The following is a 23,365-nucleotide window of genomic DNA, read 5'->3' on the forward strand; positions in this document are numbered from 1 at the left end:
CATTTTTTTTGGGGGGGGGGCATAGTTCTTCTTATTGGAAAACCTCTATTCCCTTTTGTTGGCAAATTAAGAAAATCCACCAGAGTCCATGAAATTCTGTAATGAAAATAAATGCCAGTGTCCCCCAAAGTCTTAAATGATTACTGCTTGTAAAAAATTCATCTGGAAGAAACACAGATAAGTATGCACAAATGCCATGCTCAAGTTTTGAAATGAAAGAACCTAATTAGCTGAGTACAGTGAAGCATATGAAACCAGTTCTAAATTTTAGGTAGTTTCCATTTCAATATTGCAATAAGGTGCAATGTGTCCCCATGATACCTGCTTGCTGAAGCTGTTGCCACTCTTTCAGGAATTATCTAAGGCTGTTTAGCTGGGAGATAGCACTAATTGGTGATGGGTGAGGTGAGGGCATGGTTTCTCTTAAGTCCTTTCTCTAAGATGAATGGGCTTTCCCTTCTTCCTGGGGCTTTCTGCACCTTCCCCATTTACCTTGACGTATGTACAGTCAGCTAAAGGACAGAAACTTTCCTTGCAGTGAAAGGATATTTTGGAGAAAACCTATGTATAAATTAGCTTAGACGTATGTACTTGGCTTTACATTGCTAAATTAGATTAACTTATCTGAAAGTGTGTTAAGTCAATCCCATGCATTCTATCTTCCATCCCATATGTCAGCTCATTTGAATTCTCATTTGAGTTCTTGAAGCCATTCTCTCCTTCTCCTGCCAGAGCGTAGCCATCAGCCCTTTGATCAGGAGGAAGCAAGACCCTTAAAGCTATTCTGAAGCCCACTTAGTTACATTATCCAGCTATTGCTCTCAGAAATCTCTGAACTTACCCCTCCTCTGCACAGATCACAGAGCAAGCAGCTTACCTAGATCCCCTTAGCTGGGCCAGCTCTTCAACACCTAATTCAGTAGTTTTCTTTCACACAGGGCTATTTGGATTAGCAGCCTCTGCATCACCCAGGAGGGAGACTGTTAGAATGCAAATTCTCAGGCCCCTCTGCAGCTCATCTGAATCAGAAACTCCCAGAGGGCGGGGCCTAGCACTCTGTGCTTCAGGAAGGCTTCCAGGTGATCTTGATGAGCACTCAAACTGGAAGACCACTTGTCTCATTCTAGTCTGCTCTCCAGCAGCTTCTCCCTGAACTTGTCCTTTCTTGGGTATGTCCACACACCAGCCCTAGAGAGTCACATAACCCTGCGCTCAATTCTTAGTCAATAAGCCACCCGTGATGTGATTTCTAGTGAAATTATTAGACATGTATGAGATGTCTCCTAAGTCTATCACTGATTTCAATGTACTCCACTCACCTACACACGTGTTGAGGAACTGGTATGAATACGTTTGACTCCTTGGGTGGAGTAGGGGATATAAAAGGGAGTAGAATATGTTACTTGCCCATCCGCTATGCTGAGCTCCATCGAATTGTGAACTCTCCCAAATCCACGTTCTGCAGCCTGTTCTAGTAATCCATGTCTTTTTGCACTTACATTAACAATGGAGAAAACTGATCGCAATAAGACGATATTGCATTGTCCACACTTTTGAGAATAAAATCTTTATTCTTACTCTTATTTTACCACTATTCAGATTAGTATATTATTTTCTCCAGCTAAAAGAGTGTGAAATGAATAAAGTGTGTATGCAAATCTGAGCATGGAAAAGAGAAAGATATTTTAAGTAAGTTCTTAAAATAAAAGTAGGACGGGATATAAATTTTAAAATGGTTCACTTCAAACAAGATGCAAAGAAATTCATGAGGGAGAAACTCCAAGACACAAAGGAATACAAGATGAAAACCTATTTTTAAGTACATTTTTATAATAAAATATGGCAATGGGAACAGTTAAAAACCACATCATTAAGCTTCCCCAGCTTCCTTATAAAGGCAGGGTCCTCAAGACACTAAATTGGGCCACAGGGAACCATGTTCCAGTATGGTGAGATGAGTACCTTTGTCACTTCCTCAAGAATGAGAGGGGGAATCTTGGGAGGGGTGATAAGAGAATTAAAAGTCATTTCCCTCTTTGTTATTACGTTTGGAACCTGCAAGACTTTAAAGTTTAAACCATGGAGTTGAAGGTTGGATATAACTTCTATATACATTTTCAGGAGTGAAAAAGCCCAAGCCAGACCCATGTCAAAGAAAAAAAAAAAAAAAGGCACTGCCTGCTTAGAGTAGAATTAGTGCCTATGCTTAAAATAAAAATGTTAAGTAATTACAGGAGGGCATAACCTTATACCCATGAAATTGGTTAAGTGCTAAATTACTTGTGCAACAACCAAGCATAATATCTATCTGGTTTCACTGCCTTTTAAAAAAATGTGAGTGTAACAAGATGTCATCACAAATTGTGAGGGTCAAATAACCTACTGCTTACCAGTATCTTAACCTTGGTTTAGACCTAATAGTGGAGCGGTTTCCTGCTACATCATCTATACTATCTCACTAGGGAAGAAAAGAATACAAGAATTTAGGCAGAAGATAAAGCTGGGTAGGTATTCATTTATTTTAAATGTGAGCAGCTGAAAATCTAAACCCCGATAACGGCCATTTTTGACACAGCTACCGTTTTCTAATTCAAAAAACACATGCTAGTCAAGGGCATCACCATTTCTCACTTGGACAAGGACAAAAGCCTCCTAATTATTTTTTTCCCCCATCCACTACTGTTTGCTTTCAATGTGTTTTCCAGGTTGCTGGCAGAAAGATAAATTTAACATGCAAATCTGATCATGTCAGTCTGTAGTTTAAAACTCTTAAGTGGCTTTGGATTGCCTTAGGATCAAGTCTGAATCCTCAAATGGCTTATAAAGTCCCTAACAGTCTATTTTGGCTAATCTCTTCATCTTCATTTTGAGCCACTGACCCTGTTGTCAATATTTTTGCTCGAATGATCTCTCAGTTTCTCCACCCTGCCATTTCTCTCTGGCAGCTAGGCCTTTTTCTTGGTTCATTTTAAAAATATTTTCCCATGGCACTCACCACTTTCTAAATCCATGTTATTTATTTATGTGTTTCTGCATAAAAAAAAACAATGTTTATTGTGTATTATTTTTGTCTTTAGCTAAAATATTTAAGGGCAAAGATCTTTGTTTTCTTTACTAGTGTTCCAGGGGTCACAGCCAATGCCTTATATATAATAGCAGATTAATAAATATGTGTTTGATGAATGAATGAAACCTTTCCATTTCCACACTTCAATTTCTCTATCAGTGTCTCATGTCTTTGCTGGACTGAAAGCTCCATGAAGCAGAAATCATGTTCATCTCATTCACACTCTCTCCTGACTAACAATGTATCTGGGTATATTTGATTGAATGAGAGTCAAAATGAGAGATAACATTGACCTCAAAATGTCATATATATATTTTTTGCTTGCAAGCAACCTAAAAGCCAATTCTAGCTAGCTTATGCACAAAGACATCTGTTGAAAAGATACTAAACTAGTTCATGCAATCTGAGACAGAGCTAAAACCTGAATGCATTTCCTCTGAGGAAATGTAGGAATAAGGACAGCTTCTAGGATTCTGACTAGAAATTCCTTGATCTTTTCTCTAAAATGCTACTATTACCAAGTTTAAGCCCAACAACTGTTCTCTATGTCTTGCCTTTCAAGTTTAATGTTTCAAGGGGTGAAGAACGTTTTAGCCCACCTTGGGTCAGGTGCCAGGCTTTGATCGTTCAACTACATGACCAGTAGGCAGGGAGCCACCCAATTAGGTAATACTCCAGAGACTCACTCAGAGGCTTCAATAAGTTCAATTGCATTTCAAAGTCACTAGTCTCTCCTTCGCTAACAAAGATTTATCTTATTTTTTCATTTATTAATATGGTCCCTGATTTCACCACTTGGACAGCTTCCTCTTTTCCTGTGCCCACATGCCCTTTCTATTGTCAAATTTAATCAATAACTACTTTATTTTAAAACTCTGTGATCTTGGATATCTGTTGTTGTTGATTAACATATAGACTTATTTCATATTTGTATTAGATGTAACCATTGCTCAGGGGCCTCTCAGCACATTTAATGAAAAAGTAGTAAAGAAGTATAAATGTTTCCAAATCAAGAAGTTAGATAAAAATGGACATTTCAATGCCTTTGGAAGAAGAATGGAAGCTAAACTTTGGGTAGCACTCTTTTGATATCCCAAATATTTCATAGCTTCCATAGGTAACACATTGAGCTCTTACTATCCCATTTATAGTCATCTAGTGTTTAATACTTTTTTCTTCTGACATTTGCCCCTATTTCCTGATGCTTTGCTATGTATTTTAAGAAAATGACCACAGGAAAAATGCCTTAAGAATATCATGGATCCCTCAATTCTGAGGAACAAGTCATCTGATTTGCAGAAAAACACTTTAGGGTTGCCAGACTTAGCAAATAAAAATATGACACCCAGACAAATTTGAGTTTGAGGTTAAAAAATACCATTTGGGATATATTTATACTTATTATTTGTTGTTTATCTGAAATTCAGATTTAATTGGGCATCCTGCATTTCTTTTGACAACACTAACTGGTGCTCTTGGTTCTTGGTGAGAAAACAGAATGACTATGAAATCAACAAATACAGTTACATAAGAAATGCCACCTACCAACTGACTACCATACAAAAATATTTGTCCCTAACCAATCAGATTAAACACAGTAAATAAAACATTTACAATCATTAGGGTAAATTATAAATTTATCAAAGAATTTACAAAAAAGGTGACAGGTGGGTGGTGGTTAATAGGTAATGGTCAGGCTTGGCCTATCACTGATGCAGAAAATATATATTTAAAAGGAGGTAATTTTGTCATGGCGAGAATTTCCTTGTATAGTAATGGGGATGTCTTTTTAGGAAGATGCCGTCTCTTCCCGGGCTTGATGAAAAAACAGGCGGTGAGCTGTGAGTTCCCAGGTCATTTTACCTGGAAAGTCCTTATTCCATGGAGGTTGCCCAACCAGGAGCTTTCCCTGCTCCTCTCTCCGGAACAAAGGGAGGCAGGTAGAGCCCTGGGTTCACCTTCATTCTCTTGTAATGCTTCCTTGCTAATTTTGTAGTTAATCAGCATGAGAGTGACCTTTAGCTGCAAGGTCATTAACAAAGACCCTTCTGCCTGGTGAGATGGCACGTTAAACAACCTGACACGGGGGTATTTCTTCACGACTTGTCAAAGAACAAAATACTTATTTTGTGTTCTCATCAAATTCTTCCAGCAAATACAAAACGCTAACAAACTATGATAAATTTCTATTCTAACTACTTTGATAAGGTAAGGCTGACTGCTTCAATCACCAAGGGGCTGGGACGTCACCAAATGCAAATGATGAGATGAAAGGCATTGCCAACAGGTTGATGAAAATACTGGTGTGTGGCTCATCTGTGGTAGCAGGTGGGAAGAGCTTAGCTGGCAAAAGCAAGATTATTTACAATGTCACACTTCATCAACCAGATTATCTACTGGCCAAGGTAGAGGATGAAGAGGACAGTTGCTCAATCAATGGTGTATAGGTTTTATTCTAATACTTAAGAAAGGAGAGCTCAGCTAAAAAAAAAAAAGTGTTATTTTTATTCTTTGGTATGATATCTTTAGTTATCCAGATGTGTCCCTAAGTATCAAGATACAATTTTACCTGTTAGTTTGTATTAAATCCTTTCATCCTTAATTTTTCTAAACCATGATTTTAAGTAATCGGTGATGTTCTCCCCTAATACTGACACCATTACTGATCTTACACTATTATCAAACACTGACTATAAGATGTAGCCCCTGCTAAAATAAGATAACCATTATTTTAAGAAGTTGGCATTAGATTTTAATGCCTCGAACACTTATGAGTTCACACATTCTCAGAATGCTTATGCATTTCTCTAAACAACAAAAAGATATATTTTTCCACAATACTAGGGCCATTTTTACTAGAACCCATTTGGCAAGAAATTAACATAATTGCCACCAAGAGGATAAAGATTTGGCAATGATTTCACAAAGTAAAATCCCACAAGGTGGTGCAATGGGGAACCACCAATGTGAAAAATGCTGCTGGTCGCTTGCCAATGTGAGAAGCAAAGCACAAGTTGGCCAAATACACTTCTCTTGTCCAGGTGTCTGCTTAAGCCAAGAACCCTAGGAGCACTCGTACCTAATGAGCATTTTTATTTGAGAAATAATTGTAGGGTTCCCCAATTATGTATGTGTTCCTTGTGCTGGAGTTGCCTGTGACCTTGAGTTAAAGTTCTGAATTACTTTATGTGCTTAGGATTTCATTATTTTGCACCTTGATGATTTGTAGTTGGAGAATTTGATGAAAGAAATGAATGTTTTGCCCTAACTGGTTTGGCTCAGTGGATAGAGAGTCAGCCTGCGGTCTGAAGGGTCCCTAGTTCAATTCTGGTCAGGGGCACATGCCCAGGTTGTGGGTTCGATCCCCAGTGTGGATCATGCAGGAGGCAGCCAGTCAATGATTCTTTCTCATCATTGATGTTTCTCTCTCCCACCCCCCTCTGAAATCAATAAAAATATATTTTAAAAACTGAATGTTTTCTCTAGAAAAAAAGTGCAGAAAAGCACAAATGCATGCCATCTATCCATATACTCTCAGTTTAGAACCTCTGCTCGGGTGACTTGTACCACTGCCCCAGCTTGGGTGGCTATCCAGAACTTGGAGAAATTATTCACTGTGACCACGTTAGTTCAAAGCACGACAGAAGTTTGGACATCTGTAGCCTCCTGTTCCCTTTACTACCGGGGTTACCCACTTCCTAGGGAAGGCTTCTTTCTGGCTCCCTCAGTTTCTCCTGCCATGTGTGCCAAAGGGCCTTACTGCATCTTATGGGAACATCCCAACCATGTTCAAGGGTTTCTTTCTTCAGTGCTCACTCGGCTGCCCTAAATGCCTTGTCTGTAACTCTGTGGCTTGGTGAAGGCTCGACTAGAATGGTACTAGGTTGAGTACATTTTCCTCAAAACAGTGTCTGTCTTTCCTAAAACATAGCTTAGGTTCCTTGTTCCATTTATAATAATATAGTCAGCCTTTAAGTGAGTACCCATCAGGGCCGGATACTTTGTACCTATTCTCTGTCATCTTTTCCCAAATCCTATAAGGTAGTTTTTACAAAGAAATGGAAGTTTCAGAAATCTAGATAATTTGCCCAAGAGGCCTGACTGACCCAAACTTTCTCCAAAAAATATTCTCTGACCAGCACCACACTGGGTTAAGTGACCCCTCTCCAGTCATAGCACCTGCTTGATGCGTTTAGCAGTACTTCTTACACTGTATCACAACTGCTAATTTCAGTGACATTTTCTCACCCTTTACTGTGAGATTCTTCATGGACTGACTATGTACTCCAGTGCTTGCTCAGTGAATGAATGGTCATCAATCTGGAGTCTAATTTTGGATCAGCTCCTAACAAGTAGCCTGATTTTAAGTAAGAGGAATACCTCTCTTCTTTATCTACTTATCAAAATATGAGAACAGGTTCTGATGTAATGCAGTCCCAAGTACCTGGAGTAATGATAATAGCAGTGGCCTCCTGGTGCCTCTAATGCCCAACCTTCTTCTCTGACTGTGTACAAATTGCAAAGGCTAAACTAATTTATGCCCTGCTGATATAGGGATGGATGGCTACTCTACTTACTAATGGTAAATGGGTTCTTTATGACTCTTTCTGGCTGGGGGTACCCCAAGAAATTTTCTGTTACCTCCCTGGGGATTAATATCCATTAAAAACAGACAACTGGTTTTTTTTAAAAACGCTACTTAACTCTAAACATTGATCACTAGTTGGTATTTGGCAACATAGTGTAATAAAATACATATGGACTGGAGTCCAAAGTCCTTCCCTAAAGTAACTTTCAGGAAGCTCTTTTAATTAGCAAGAGTGGAGAAAGTCAACCGAGAACATAATAAGGCTTTTAAAACTGTTGAAAATTGATCAAGTGCCTGTTGTAAGCCTATTTTCCCCACTCTAACAACAAAAGTACCAATAAAAAATTTATTTTATATGCTTGCTATTAAGACTAAAGAACAGTACTTAGACTGATTCCTTGGATGACTGGCAAGACTTACCACATTAAGAGAATAAAAGACCACACAGACGTGAAGAATTTAGAATTATTACTGCAGCATTGGAAGATTACACATTTTTTTCCCTCCTTAGCTCTTAAGAAGTTTCACTTCAGTCTTTTATGAAGTTTCTGACTGAATAATAAAGTAGACTAGCAAGTGTTATTTAAGAGATATGATATCCTTTTCCTTCGGAAGAATCATCAGAATGGTCTGAAGGGAAAGGAACGTTTGCAAACATTTGTCTTATAAAGTATTCTAAAATGGACATCAGAATAAAATATGGCCACGCTTTAGGGCCATTCCCGTTTAAGCACTGGGATCCTGCCAAAAATACTGTGCAGAAAATAAAGATTTTAGAATTAGAATAAGTAGAAAACAGTACTTTGGATATTCTTTAAAATAAATCACCACCGTAAGCAAGGTATAGATTTTTTACTACCTAAGGCAGAGGACAATACATAGTCGCCTGACATTGCATTAAGCAGCAATTAGTAAAATAATAAAGAGTAAGATTAGATATCTAGATTTTCAAGTTTCAATGACGGTTCTGCTTGCAAAGATTAAAATGGGTTTACATAGAAATAAGTCACACCAAACTCATATAATCTTTTAAAGGTCAGAAACCCACTATTTAGAGAAGTTTCTCCATTCAAATTGAATTTCACAAAAGCAAAGAGTCATGACATTCCTCCACACCAATTTATCCAACTTGTTACCAATGTAAATTAATAATAAAAAAAAAACTAAGTATGCTACTATTAAAACAATTTTAACAAAATATATTTTTAAGTTCATTTTGAAAATCCTTGTGATCAAATTAATTAATGCAATATTTCTAAACATCATTCTGATACAGAGAAATTTAAAAATAGCAATATATCTGTGACATAGAGATTGTTTCATGATTCAGACAAATTAGCACTAAGTCATTAGGTAAAATTATACTCATTATGCTCTATAACAGCATTGGCTCAGCAAACATTTTTTTGGGCCAGGCTCTCTCTATAATCAAAAAGTCCATAGTCTATGGATGAGACAGGGACTCTAGATAGAGCAGAGATGAATGACTAATGCCTTAATTATACAAAGTCAACATGGAAATAGAAAAATAGTAGAACAAAAGCACAAGGACGAAAAATTTCAAAGCAAGAAAAGATATAAAATAAGAGCTCGGTAAAGTACACTTTACCACATATGTGAGGAGTCTGTGGACATTGTTCTTCCATTTGGAAAAATTAAAGGCATGTAGGGAGCTACATATAGTTTGAACCTTGGTGACTACATGGTGACTGCCTTCTCTATGTGTCCCATGGAATAGAAGGTATCAGCTACTCAGTACTACCTAAATAGGACCCCCAATATACTCCTCCTGTGTTTCTATTTTTGGAAAACATGTCCTTTTCTCATCCATTCAAATCTAAGCTGTTTCATCAAGATTCTCTAACCCTAGGCTTTAGCTGAACTTGCCTTATCAACACCAGGGGATCAATTCCTATGGTTAAAAAAAATAATAGCTATTGTTTATAATGCTGTTATTATGTGCCAGGCATGCATTATGCCATTTCATTTTCATAAAAATAATCTTTGATATAAACACAATTATCTCCACTTTGCATATGAAAACATTGAGGCTTACAGACTTAAGTACCATGTCCAAGGCCACATGGATTGTTCAGAGGCAAACCATATCTTGGACGTGACAACAGGTTTACAACTTGAACTTGAACCTAAGTTCCTCACTGCTATCCTATTAAGCCTCTTCATACTTCATTATATAGCATTAACTCACATACCCAACACATAATAAGAGCACTTACCTATTAGGAAAACACTATACAATATTTTCCTGGATTTTTAGTTGTTCATGAGTTGCCCTAAATTTATACGGTTTTAATGTATTTAACAGTATAACCCAGCTTTGTAAAATGCTATTGGACAAAAGAAGTCCAGAGTAAGCAGCTTTTCCCCAATACTTTGGACTAGTTCTCATTCTTACAGAGTAACTTTTGACACTAAGTTCATGGAACCAACATTCCTGCAGATCTTCAAAGTTCTCCAGAATGGATGAGTACACCTACTAGTTAGTGGGTATGATATTAGATGCCTTGTTTATCTTCACACAATTGAATTAGTAAATTTTCAAAGCAATAGGGATTGATAACTCAGTGTGATGGGGGGGGGGATTTAAAGTGTGTGCACGTGTGTGCATATACACACATGACTACATGCATTTCTAAATGAATACGCTTACATGGAGCTGAAGGTTTGTCTAAGTAATAACTCTTCCTAGTTAGCATGGTGGTGAGAGGTGATGAATCTCAAAGCCCCAGGATCTGACAATGAAATAGACCACAACTCCCAAAATTGGTAAGAACAGGTATATGACATCAATGATACATCAATTACTACAAATAAAAATTTGGTCTATATGGGTTTTTTGGGGTATTTTTTTGGTATACCTGTTAGCAATTCCTCATTTCCCTATTATACACAATAATGTCAAATTCCTGTTGATGGTATAATATGACAGATTCTTACTGTAGCAACCAGAACAACTTCTAATTTATGTAGAGTTCAGACATGATTTTTCAAAATTCTGAACATAAGAACTCAGATGCATTTTGTTTATCTTCCATGTTCTTATGCTCAATATACTAATTATGTGTCTGCATCAGGAGTTCAGTGCATAGAAGAAGAATGGAGGGATGTTTATTTCTTTCCCTTTCCCCATTATGCAATTTAGAATTAATGTAAAATATAGTGCATAAACTTAATATTTGAGTTGTTCTCAGAAAAGGAGAAATTATTAACTGTATTAAAAATAAATATTAACATGAGAAAACAGAGTAAAATTATAAAAAGTATATACCTGGTACATATATAAAACATAAAAAATTATATACAAAAAGCATATACTAGCATCACCACTTGGTGTTAGAGAACAGTTTTATCTTTCGCACTGTCAGTGTAATGGTGGGAATGATGATTCTTATGCCATGAGGAAAAGCCTAAACTGATTTCCATTTTGTTCAGCAATGCAGAATCATAGGAGAGCAATTAACATTAAAAAAACCTAGACATTAAAATTATACATTTTAGTTATCTATCTGAATAGGTTTATTTAGCACAGATTATTTTCCAACTGCTCTAGACAAAGTAGTACTATAGCATTGCTATGTGTCTAATAATATGGAGTAAAAATAAAAATTTAAAAACAATTTTACACTTTTTTGTGCTTATACTTTTCAATAAAACTGATACAATTCTATGTAAATTCCAGAATAAATGATACAAAAGGCAATCAATGTTTTGCCAGGTTAAAATAAATAAATGTGATTGCTTTGAATACTCAATTATCTTGAGCATTTTCTTTTTAATATAAGTAATGTGTCATTCTTTCTATTTCATAGACACCAAAAGTTCAAGAGAAGGACACATATAATGATAGTACAGCTTAAAACATACGCTTTCAAGTTTGAGATGACAACAGTTATTTGTAGAGTTTAGACTCTCCTCCATCCTGCTAGACTGGGTGCAACATGTTTGCCCTAAACTCTTTTGCAAGCTTACAATATGGTCTCTAGTTTCACGTGATGAAAGAGATAGACTGGTAATCAGAATGCAGGAAATTAATTTTTGAAAAGTCCTTAATGATTCCTTTGAAGTCTGAGATAGTACCATTTCTTGGTATACTAACTGCATATGCTTTAATGCTTTGTTTTTACAGCTTTACCTTCCAATTTGGTTTTAAGTGCATTTATACAAATACATTTTATATACATTTAAATATCCAGACCACAAACTTAGTATGTACATGCTGCTGAGATTTGTATGGCAGTATGGCTCCAGCAAATGCAAAAAAGACTTCCCAGTTTTGAGTGAATTTGCATAGAGACATAAATTATCCACAGTAGTCAAAGCCATAAATTTGCTGCAGGACATATAAAACTCTCTCCTGGCTCACAGAAGCACAATTCTCTTTATTTAACGTGTGTCTATTAATCATGTTTTCTCTAAAAATCTTTGCAGGCCCTCCTTCTTTGTCCACACTGTTTTTATGTCCATATTCAGAATGTGCTAACTGGTAGTGGTTGCATTTACAAAATTAATAATATTGAACTATCTAAATAAATTTCAACTTGGTTCTTTCCTCCTTCCTGTGCTCTGCCTAGAACACACACAGTGGTTATTATATAAAAACCATAGACAAGACTTAAGTAAAATTAAAAAATTTTTTTTTCATATTGTTGAATTAAATATGATTGACCTTTAGAAAAATATATATATGTATACATGCATAGATGGTATATACAAAATATATTATATATAATGTAATACAGACGTATAAAATGTATATATATTTCATTATAAATTATATATACATATATATAAGACAATTGTTTACAAATATGTTATTTAAAATAGAGGACAGGATATTGCAATCAACATAAGAAAAAAACAATTTATTTGAAATATATCCCTTTTAGCTGCAGTCATTATTGAAAGTTTCAAAAGAGAAAGTTTAGAAAAAATTGGCAGTTTTTGCATTTTTAAAAACCACACAGAACATGAATTCCTTTTCCTAAATTAATCTCAGGATCCTGGATAAATGTCATAATATCCCATAGAGTGACAAAGGGTGAGAATCTGGACCTGCATGACTACAGCAAAGTGATTTCATAGACAGTTGAAATAATTGCCCTTCACTGTTTCATTGGTCAACCCCTTGTTTTGATCCACCATACACACCCCCTTCCTAATTTAAAATAAAAGGTATCGTTGCCAAACTACCGGGTCTTAATCATTGTAATAAATTAACACTCTTCAGTGCAAAGAAAGTAATTAAGTTTATCTAAACATGTGCTAGCTCTTCGTATGTAAGCTTCATAAGATTCATTTTAAAATGTCTTATGCAAATATAAAAACATAAAACAGTAATTTCATGACTAAACATTATTTTGCCTCTTTATTTTTCCAAAATATTTTCATACACATACAACCTGTGATGTAGACAGATGCTGACTTGGGGCAATACTTCCCATCAACATTGTAACTGCTGAATTAATATATTTTAAAATTTTAATGATATGGATAAACATGTTTTAATCATGCTTTAAATTTATTTAAAATATGTTTTAGAAATAAAAAAGCAATATCAACAATAAAAGTGAGTACACATTTGTTTGGCACAGGTCAGATCTTACCATGATGTAATCACACATTTTACAAAAGTGGGATATTTAGTGCATTAAAAAAAAAAAAAAAAAAAAAAAAAGACTTGTCCTGCCTGTAACATTTATGGGGATCACTTTACTATCCGAGTTAACTAAAAGAAAATGTCATGGGAAGTTAAACATGTTGAATTCAAAATAGTATAATCTAAAATGCCCCCTCCCCAAAATAATAATTTGGAAAATTAGAGAGGCACTTAAAAGATGAAACACCAAAATAAGAAATTATTTCTCTGATAAGGCATTTATGTAGAATAAAGACTCTCGAAACTGACACCCTCTCCTAAAATGAAATGAAAATATAACTTATTAAAACTGTCACGATGTTGTCTGGGATAGGAACAAAAGAGCTCAGTTATTTAATTCCAGATACCTCACAAGAACAGGAGGCTAGGAGCCCATTTCTTCCTGAAAATACATTTCTTACAAGTGTGAAATCCTCTAAAGTTGTAAGTCCGAGATGTTTCAACCCAGGTATCTCTCTGCAATCAAAAACATTCCCCCAAATGTAATTATTTAACGCTCAAACCCAATCTTTTCTCTCATGAAATTATTCCATTTGAACAAAACACCCGTTTCAAATCCAGAAAACATCAAGATCTAAAGAATAAACTAGTTAAGGGAACCCTTCAAGGAGGAAGGCACTGCTAATCTCCGCAATGAATGAAAATAGCCAATCCTCATGCAGTGCCTTCCACAGAAATAAAATCAGGCGCATCGGCAAATCTGTCACCGTACCTGCGTGCACTTTAAACGACTACGGCACACGCTGTAAAATCTTCGCTCTGAGAAATAAAGCACACTTCATTTAACTGCTGCAAAACACAGCTGCAGAGCAGCCCGGTGCGTTTTTTTTCCTTTCAGGCGACGGATCCAGCTCTCCACCAGCCCAGTGACCTTTGAACTCCCTCTCCCCCCCCTCTGCTTCTGCAGTCAAAGCCTCCGAGCTGGCTCATTTGCATAAGGCGAGCTGGCTCATTTGCATAAGGCTCGGGCAGTCCTCCAGCGGCTGAAGCGGAATGCTGGGTAAGGGCTGGAGCTGCAGTTCTGCCAGAATACCTGAATCGCTGGCGGGAGGGCTGGAGCGGGCGAGGGGCAGTGGGCACGGGCTTCGCGGGCTGGCAGCATCACAGCCCCCAGGTCTATTAATGGATAAGTGTTTGTTTTTGACTCTGTTTTAGTGTCCTGCTTTCCCCTGCTCCCCACCAAAAGGTGTCACATCAACTATGGTAACTAAGGAAACCCACATAAGTCAAATACTTCATTGCAATACATGTGGAAGGCCAATTTAAATTTTTCATGGACTTCCCTTGTTTTTGAAACATAGCTGATTCCCCCCCACCCCCCCACCCCCCACTGGAATAATTGCACGCATAATCAAGAGAAATTGGGTATTTCTTTTGGTTGTGGGTTTAAACAGCATTTTGCAGGCATACATTTATTTTAGTCATTATGCAAATACATCATGTCACCACAATAATTCCATAAAATATTAAATGTGCCCCAGTGCCTTGAAGACAATCATCCTAAATGGTGTCCAAGAAATTAATTATAAAGGATTTAGATGCCGGGCTGTCTTTAAAATAATGCCGCAGTGAAAATGTAGAGCAAAGTTAAACTATGTGTTTCAATCTAAAGATTCATGTAGCAGTAATGCTTGTCTTTGGCAAAGATGTTCAGTGTTGTGCTATTATTTGTTAGAGTTATTTCTTCCCCTGTGTTCCTACACACAGCAATCTCTCTATTTAAAACACAAACTTCTCTATTTCTCATAAACCTAAGAAGTGATTATTTTCTAGATACAGGAGGTCCTGTGTGTGCATATTTTTATAAATACACATGAAGGCACATCTTTTTTAAATGGTGAGCCAATGGAATTCTGCATCATTACATAATTAATCTATTCTTTTTACAATTAAGCTAATTTGTTTTTTCCATTAGTGAGTGAATAATATCTATGAAATCAAAGGTTTTATGCAATAAGATTTCCCATTTGTCAAAGGAAATATAACATGAAAAATAAAAGGCACACAAGAGAATAATATAGATATATAATATATTGCTATATTTGAATATAAAATACATTGTTCTGATAGATAGCATTACTAACATTTCGAAATTCTCATTTAAAACATTTTTATTGAAATAATTAAATATTCCAAACCTTCTTCTTGCAGTATACCGAAAGACATTAATGAATTCTGAATGATATTTCATCCAATTAATAAGATGTGTAAAGTATTTCAATATAACATTTTTAATACTGGAAAAATAAATTTGAAGCTTTTTATTTGAGCTATTTATTAGTAGTACTCTGCTTTATATTATTCCTGCATATATAAGAGATTAGAAATTATTGGAGGAATTTTTCTCTTACCCATAAATTTTTAAATAGGATAAATAACTTTTCAGTTTACTACAATCATATAAACATTTCTCTATCACATCTGACTATATCAACAATTTAATCACATTGGGTCAATTCAAGTGCATCCTTCATATGACACACTGCAAATATCTTGCAAAGTTTTTGTTTCAGGCAAAGCACACATCAGCCCATTCTAATTTAAATCCAATCAAACACAAGGAAGTGCTGGAGTAATTTAGAAAATCACTGACCTGTTCAAATAGCTGTAGTCTTAGTCCTTGCAGTCTTTATTCATTAGAATCCCAAAGAAATTGATTATCATTTTATAATATGTGTCAGCATCACCAAAGGCACTGTTCTTCCTGGTTCAGCGGAATCTTCTTAAATTTGCCAGCCCTGTGTTTTATTGCTGGTACCGTATGCTTTATTGTTCAGCGACAAGAGCTTCACTCTGCACAAAGACTCATTACCTACTGCTAGCTGCACGGCATCAGCCTCACTGAGGCTGCCTATATGTGATCACATGGGAGTTTTGTCTGAGAAAGCCAGGCATGCCACTGACTTCACTGTGTCTATGGATATTTTTATCAGCTGAGGTCTGCTAGGAGGAAGGAATAACAGACTATGAAGCTGCTCTAAGTCATTAATGCAACACAACTTATGGAAATCCCTTTACAAGATTTTTTTCATGATAGAAAATGTTTGAGCCAGCATTCAAAAGAAGTTAACTAGATTTTATTTTAATAAGAGGCTGAATAATTATTTAAGGAAGGGGAACTAGCAAAAAGCTGTTTCCTACCTTCTGCTTTCTGAAAGTACTTTTGTACAAATGTTATTAAAGAGCCCTGCTCAACTGAATGATTTGACAGTATGTTTTAACCGTTAGATTGCTGGTGTTTCTTTTCCTTGGCAGGGGTTATTTTCAAAAGGATAAGTGGCCGTTTCCCTCAAACTCTCCTCTATGAAAATCTCAGTCACTAATAGATACTATATGTGAATAAAAATAGAGATCTTCTAATTACTTTTGACAAAGTAGATGAGAGGGTGAATCTCTTTTATTGATGTATATAAATGAGGCAGATGATTAATTTATCTTCTCAAAAGATGACACATCCTTAGAACAGCTGACTTAAAAGAACAATGAAGATTTCAATTTAAAGATCTAAAGAACATGTGGTTCATATTATTCCTTAAAATCGCAGGAACTTATTTTAGACAGCTTACCTCCATAAAGCATATGGTTTACCTTATCTGATTTCAATGTTAACAAGTAGTTTCAGAGCTGACTACTCAACAAACACAGGAATTTTCTGCTGTGTAGATATTAAATTAATATGTAGATACACACAAACATGTATGTGTATAATCAGATGACCTTTCTAAAATATTTTAAAAAATAAACACCTAAAATTATTTCTCAAAATTTGAAAAGGGATTGTGGTTTTCCAAATAAAAAAAAATAGCTATGGGAATTTAGTTTTAAAAATATTTCTTACATTTTTAATAATTTATCTAAATTGAATTGGTAATTGAAAGTTTGTTGTTTGTTAATCCCAATGGAAATCTTATGACAAATAATGCAAAACGCAACAAAGAACACACAAAGAAAAGTCAGAAGCACCATAAATGAAGACAAAAAACAAATATTCTGTATAGTTAGATATACAGTACATTTTAATCGTGGTTATAAATAATTCAATAATTTCAAAAATAGCAAATTTATATACCTGTGTTAGCCTTCCAATAACAAACTATTTTTGGAAATATTTATAACCATTGAAGATTTTAAAAATAATTTTAAGCCAGAGTAGGCAAGTATGGCTAAAAAGTCCAGTCTCCAAATACAATGATTTAATATCATTCTTTACAACAATTTTTGCAGGGTTAGATATTGATTTAGAATGTTTCATAACTTGAGTAAATGCTTTTTGGTGGTTTGTTCTTAACATGTAACATATTCAGATATGTTTTAAATGCCACAATGGTAATGTATTTGTTCCCAAATGTCCATGTTCATTTTTCCCTCTGCATCAAAAGCTACGCCAAAGCTACAAAACCTTGGGGCATTGAAACAAAAAAGACCAGACTGTTTCTGACTTACTGTGCACCTCTGGGTTTTTAAAGATATGTACATTCTAGCTAATATCTTTGATGATGTCATCATGTTAATGTACAAGGAAATAAACAAAAGGCAGCCATTTTTTCTCTTAGTGCATCACTTCAAAAACAATGAAATAAAATGGTTGCCAAATGGAAGAAAAGAATCAGCAGAAAACTAAGTTACTTCCAAATTCTAGGGAGAAGGAGGGGCCAGGAGTGTAATATTGGAAATAAAAACCACATATATTTAGAGTTTGTATGAATGCATGTAAAGAAATAATTTACAATGAGAAAAGACTATAAATACAAAGAATATAGAAATAGCTAGCAATTAAAACAAATTTTCAGTAAAATAATGAGTCTACATTGAAAAGATTATAGACTACAAATTTAATGTAGTAAATGTAAGAGCCTATTAAGTTCATTAATGTTGAAAAAGGTATTTAAAGGTGGACAAGAGAACTAGAGAAATTAGGAAGAGGCAGAATGATCATGAAATGGTAATAATCTTTCCAGGTCTACTGTTGTTTAAATGACCTTGGTGAGTTATTCTAGCATCTTATGCCTTAGTTTTCAAGTCAGCAAAACTGGAACAGAAAAGTCTTTGGAAAACATGTCATGGAAATATATAGCACTATATATACTTTTTTAATTTCAGTTCTCTAAATTGGCTTTAACCAAGCATTGCCAGTAATATTAGTAAAATGAGAAGAAATTATGTAAATCGTAATGATTGTTTAAAATAATTTTAAGTGCATTATCCTAATAGTAGAGACAAACTGATGTAATAATTAGGACTTCTGGAAACAAGAATTGATTTTTTTCTAATACATACAAAAAAAATAGAAATAAACTTAGTAATTTAAGACATATCTCATGAAATTGCTTCAGGATTAAAACAAATTACAAAATATAGCCATCCTTCCAAGAGAACTGCAGCAGAGTTTCTGATTCTAACATTACACATTGAACAACAGTGCCTGTGCTTATATAACAGTTTCATCAGCCAAGAGTTCTTTAAATTTGAAATTAACAGAGAAACACAAGATCACAGCTTAAAAAGCAAATTTCAGCCAAGATTAAAAGGCTATTTTAATTTACTTTGTTATATTAAAAGTTGTGAATTGAACAAAAGATATTTTGATTCCTACTGTTGGTTCTATTAACTTATTTTGCCTCTAATGACAAAGATCCATATAGAATCATTTTGTTTGCTCCTCTTTTCTACAAAATAACAAATACTTGTCAGAATATAAAATGTTTGTTATTTAGCTCATGTAGTAATTTAGGCATAGATATGCTCAATAGATAATCCCTTGAACATTCTATTGCATGAAGGGAGACGAAGAAGATTACTGATACCATGACCTGTGTTTCCTGGAACTATATTAACTGGCATATGTGCTAGTACCACCTATTGGATTTACCCTTGATCAGGCTGGATTTTCTCTCTACATATCATTCTACCTTACAACATATTCATAGAAGTCAGTAAGTTGGCCATGACAGCCTCAAAATCTAGGACTAATTCAATTCAATAAATATTTACTGAGAAGTTGCCATGTGCCAAGCTCCAAGACAGTTGCTAGGGATATAAAAATGAAATATATACTGTTTCCAAGAAGATTACAGTCTATCTAGCTAAAAAAAAAAATTGCTGAGAATGTTATGAGAGGGTGGTAAAAGTAGGGACATGTTTTAAAAGTTTGAATATTTTATTGACTTAACATGCATTTTATGTAATCAATTACAGTTTCTTTATTTTCAATATTGTTTCCTAAAACCAGGAAATTATTATAAAAATCATATTAAAAATCATATATTAAAAATCATATACACATATCAAAATGTTAAATATATATATCAGGATGGCTGCTAATTTTATGCTATCCTTCTCATGAAAAGGTTGAATCTAATTTCCCTCACCTTTATTTGAACCTAGACTTAATAATTTGCTTAACCAATAGAGGCTATAGAAGTATTGTTCTAGAAATTCCAAGACTAGGTCCTAAGAAACTTTGTAGCTTCTAATTGAGCCTCTTGCAATGCTCTCTCCAGAAGCCTGGAGCTGCCACATCAGAGGATTATCCACTCTAAAACTACCATGGTGAAGCCACAGATAGGCATTCCAGTCAACAGTCCCAACTGGGCCCAGTGTTATAGCCATTCCTGATGCCTAACGTGTTGGTAAAGCCATCTTGGAACCCCCAAACCTACCCACTCACCAGATGGACACCATGAAGTAATCCTGGCTGTCACTATGGGAAGAAGAATTGCTTAGCTGACCTTTTCTCAAATTCTTGTCCTATAGAATGTATTACAGTAAAACGGTTGCTGTCTTAAGCCACTAGTTGTTGTGTTAGTTACTAAGCAATTGATAACTGGAAAATATTTACATGTGTATGATAGAGACAACACAATAAACCTAAAAGTACATGAAAGGACAGTCTTATAGGCAGATTCAGTAAATCACTGAATATTATTTAATGAGTGCATTAAAAGAAAATACAACTTTGGAGATTGAAAAAGAGATGCAAAATAATTTAGGCAGTATCCAAAGTAAAGAAGGATTATCTGAGAAAACTATTGCAGCAATGGAGTCTCTGAATGAATAGTTAAGAGTTTGCATAATTAGCTGGGAGAAAAGGGGATTCCCAATTGCAAAATGATACTTTGGGAAAAGCTCAGAATCAAGGGCACGAGCTTTACTAACTAATGAGAGAAACTGAGGAAATTTGGGTGACAGGAGATTTAGGCATGTATTGGGTTGGTGAAGGAGAAACAAAGATGTGTGGTTCTCCTTGAAGTGCTCTGAAGCCTGAGGTGAGGAGATTTTTGCAACATATAAGACATTATGAAGCCACCAAAGGATAAGAAAAGAGGAGTGGTCAAAGCGATGATTAAAGACAACCATGACAGCTGAGGAGCGACACGACCGGTGGAGCCCTGAGGCAGCTGCAGAGAGTCTGATGAAGGGGAGATGGGAAGAAATAGGAGGGATTGAATTCAAGGCAGTGACAGGATTGAGGAGAAAGGAATCTGTCATAAAGAAAGAAAGAAAATTTAAATGTGGTTGGATAAACAGGTCTGTGATCTGTTATAACCTTAAAAGTCAATGGTTCTGTGATTCACTTACCAATTATATATGACAAGTAGAGAGCATTAAACTAGTTTTATTAGACATTTTAGTAAGTTCACAGGTATTTTGATTTGTATTGTCAACTTTCAAATATGGTGAAAAATGATTGATGTCAAATATTGTTGTGTTTGGGAGGCTGTGAAAGACTAAACAACAGGGCCTTCCTTAAATAAAGCACATAGGGGAGAGTATTTCTATTTCTTCCTGTTATCTTATGTCAGTAGGAAAAATGTAGGAGAAAGACAATCATGTCCTCTTTCTACAAAGATAAAAAACAACAACACAGATAATGCAAACACAATATGTACATACACAATCTGCACACGGCTGTAAAGGAAGGAACGTGACCCAGAAACGAAAGTACCCAGATTTTCCCACCACCTTTCAGCCTCTTTATCACCACAAAGGCATTAGAAAACAGCATCGATCAAGAGAAAAGAGTAAATGAAGCAGGCCTCCCCTCTGAGAACACAAAGAATACATTTATTTCTTAGTGACCATGAAAGTTGATTCATAATGATTTCTTCTTATCCAAATTAGCTTTCTAACCTGGGACAAAAATATGAGTCAAATAGCATATGCAAAAAAACATGAACTGAGCAGGCAATAGTAATAATAATAATAAGAAGAATAATATAGTAATTTAATAGGACCAGTGGCTTTTCCATGTGAATGAGAATATTGCACCATAACTGAAAGGCTTATGAGACACAAAGCACAAGAAAAAGAGTTTCCTATATTTTATTTCACCAGCCACAGTCTACAAATACTTGGCTAATATATTGAATCTACTTTGATTTGTATAACAGAGACATACAGAAACAGCCTAAGTTTATTCATTCATTCACTCATGCGTTTATTCATTTTACACTCACTGAGTACATGTGTTCAGAACTGGCTCAGTGTTCTTATAGGTTAAAGAGGTGAATAAGTCAGTCTGCAAGCTAAGTGGCTCCCCACCAAGAAGGAGAGACAGATATAAGAAGATCTATGCTTATCTCAGCACAATAGATTGAGATAAGAATATAGAAGAACATAAAGACAGGAGTGAATAATCCTATATAATAAATGACTAATATGCAAATCAAACAAGCTGCTGAATGACCAGTTGCTATGATGTGCACTGACCACCAGGTGGCAGACGCTCAATGCAGGAGCTGCACCCTGGTGGTCAGTGTGTTCCCACAGGGGGAGCGCCACTCAGCCAGAAGCCAGGCTCATGGCTGGCGAGCGCAGCAGTGGTGGTGGGAGCCTCTCCTACCTCCGCAGGAGGAGCAGGCCCAAGCTGTCAGTCAGACATCTCCCAAGGGCTCCTGGACACGAGAGGGTGCAGGCAGGGCTGAGGGACCCCCCCCCCCCCGCCTCCTCTGCCCCCCCCCCCCAGCCAGTGCACCAATTTCAGGCACTGGGCCTCCAGTATTATATAAAATAGAAAATAGTTATCAAACACTTAGTAAGACTGAGGTGTTTTACACGTATTAATTAACTCATATAACCACAGCAACAAGCATAAGAGGTAGCTATTTTCACCATCTCCATTTCATAGATGAGACAACTGAGGGACAAATTAGTTAAGTGATTTGTCAACAACAGTCAATATCCAAACTTAGGTATTATGGCTTTAATGCAGGGTAGCTCTACTGGCAGCATATTATCTAAGGCAGTCATGGTGGACTTCACAGAAGAGGTGATGTGGGAAATAAATCTTAAGGGATGTATAGGCGTTCTTTTGTGGAAAAGGAGAAAACTATTTTAGCAGAAGGGTTGGCATATATACAGATTGTGAAGCTTGACTAATGTGTGTGTGTGTAGGAAATGAAAATTTCACTGTGGAAACGGTGAGGTTATTTAATGTTAATGGAATTATGCATTTGTATGAGTTTGTTTGTACTCATTGCAGGTGTTTAAGTGACTTGATTACAACTGTGTTTTATTAGGTAACTCTGGAGAATGAGTTGGAGGGAAGACCAAGAAGGGAGACCAAAGAAAACTGTTGAAATATCCCAGAAAAAAAGTTATAAAGATCTGAATGAAGACAGTGGCAGCCATGGGGATGGAGAAGAAAGATATTGAGGAAATGAATCAACAGGTACTTAGCCCAAGAGGAAAAACCCTGAATCTAGGATTTTTAATTTGGGAGACAGCATGGATGATACCATTAACCAAAGTTAGAAATACAAGAGGAAGCTTAGATATGGAACCATTCAATGGTAAATATTGAATCCCTACCATGCACCAGGTAAGAGTATAAGATTCTAAGGATATAAAGATACCATCTTGGCATCTGAATGTTCAATGCCTGGTAGAGGAGCTTATAGTCAAAATCTGTATGCAGATACACAATTCCCTACATCAAAGCTACTTTTAAGAGTATAGAATTTCTCTCAGTGACCTGATTAAAGGTTAAGAAAGAACAAAGAGTGACTACCTTTTTCACAATAAAGTTTCAAAT

At 35.7% G+C, this 23,365-nt stretch overlaps 1 protein-coding gene across 2 annotated transcripts in view; it reads right to left on the reverse strand.

Moving 5' to 3' along the window:
- Positions 1-23,365, reverse strand: part of CSRNP3 (cysteine and serine rich nuclear protein 3) — a 160,695-nt gene that overhangs the window by 65,638 nt on the left and 71,692 nt on the right. The window contains exon 1 of one of the 2 annotated variants that reach the window (XM_059704238.1): positions 14,045-14,156. The exons of the other annotated variant lie outside the window; for it this stretch is intronic. The gene's annotated coding sequence lies outside the window, so the exon portion shown is untranslated. Of the gene's footprint in view, positions 1-14,044; positions 14,157-23,365 lie in introns of those variants that run through there. 2 annotated transcript variants of the gene reach the window in all.

Source organism: Myotis daubentonii, chromosome 7 (genome assembly GCF_963259705.1).
Source record: "Myotis daubentonii chromosome 7, mMyoDau2.1, whole genome shotgun sequence".
NCBI classification, from domain to species: domain Eukaryota; kingdom Metazoa; phylum Chordata; class Mammalia; order Chiroptera; family Vespertilionidae; genus Myotis; species Myotis daubentonii.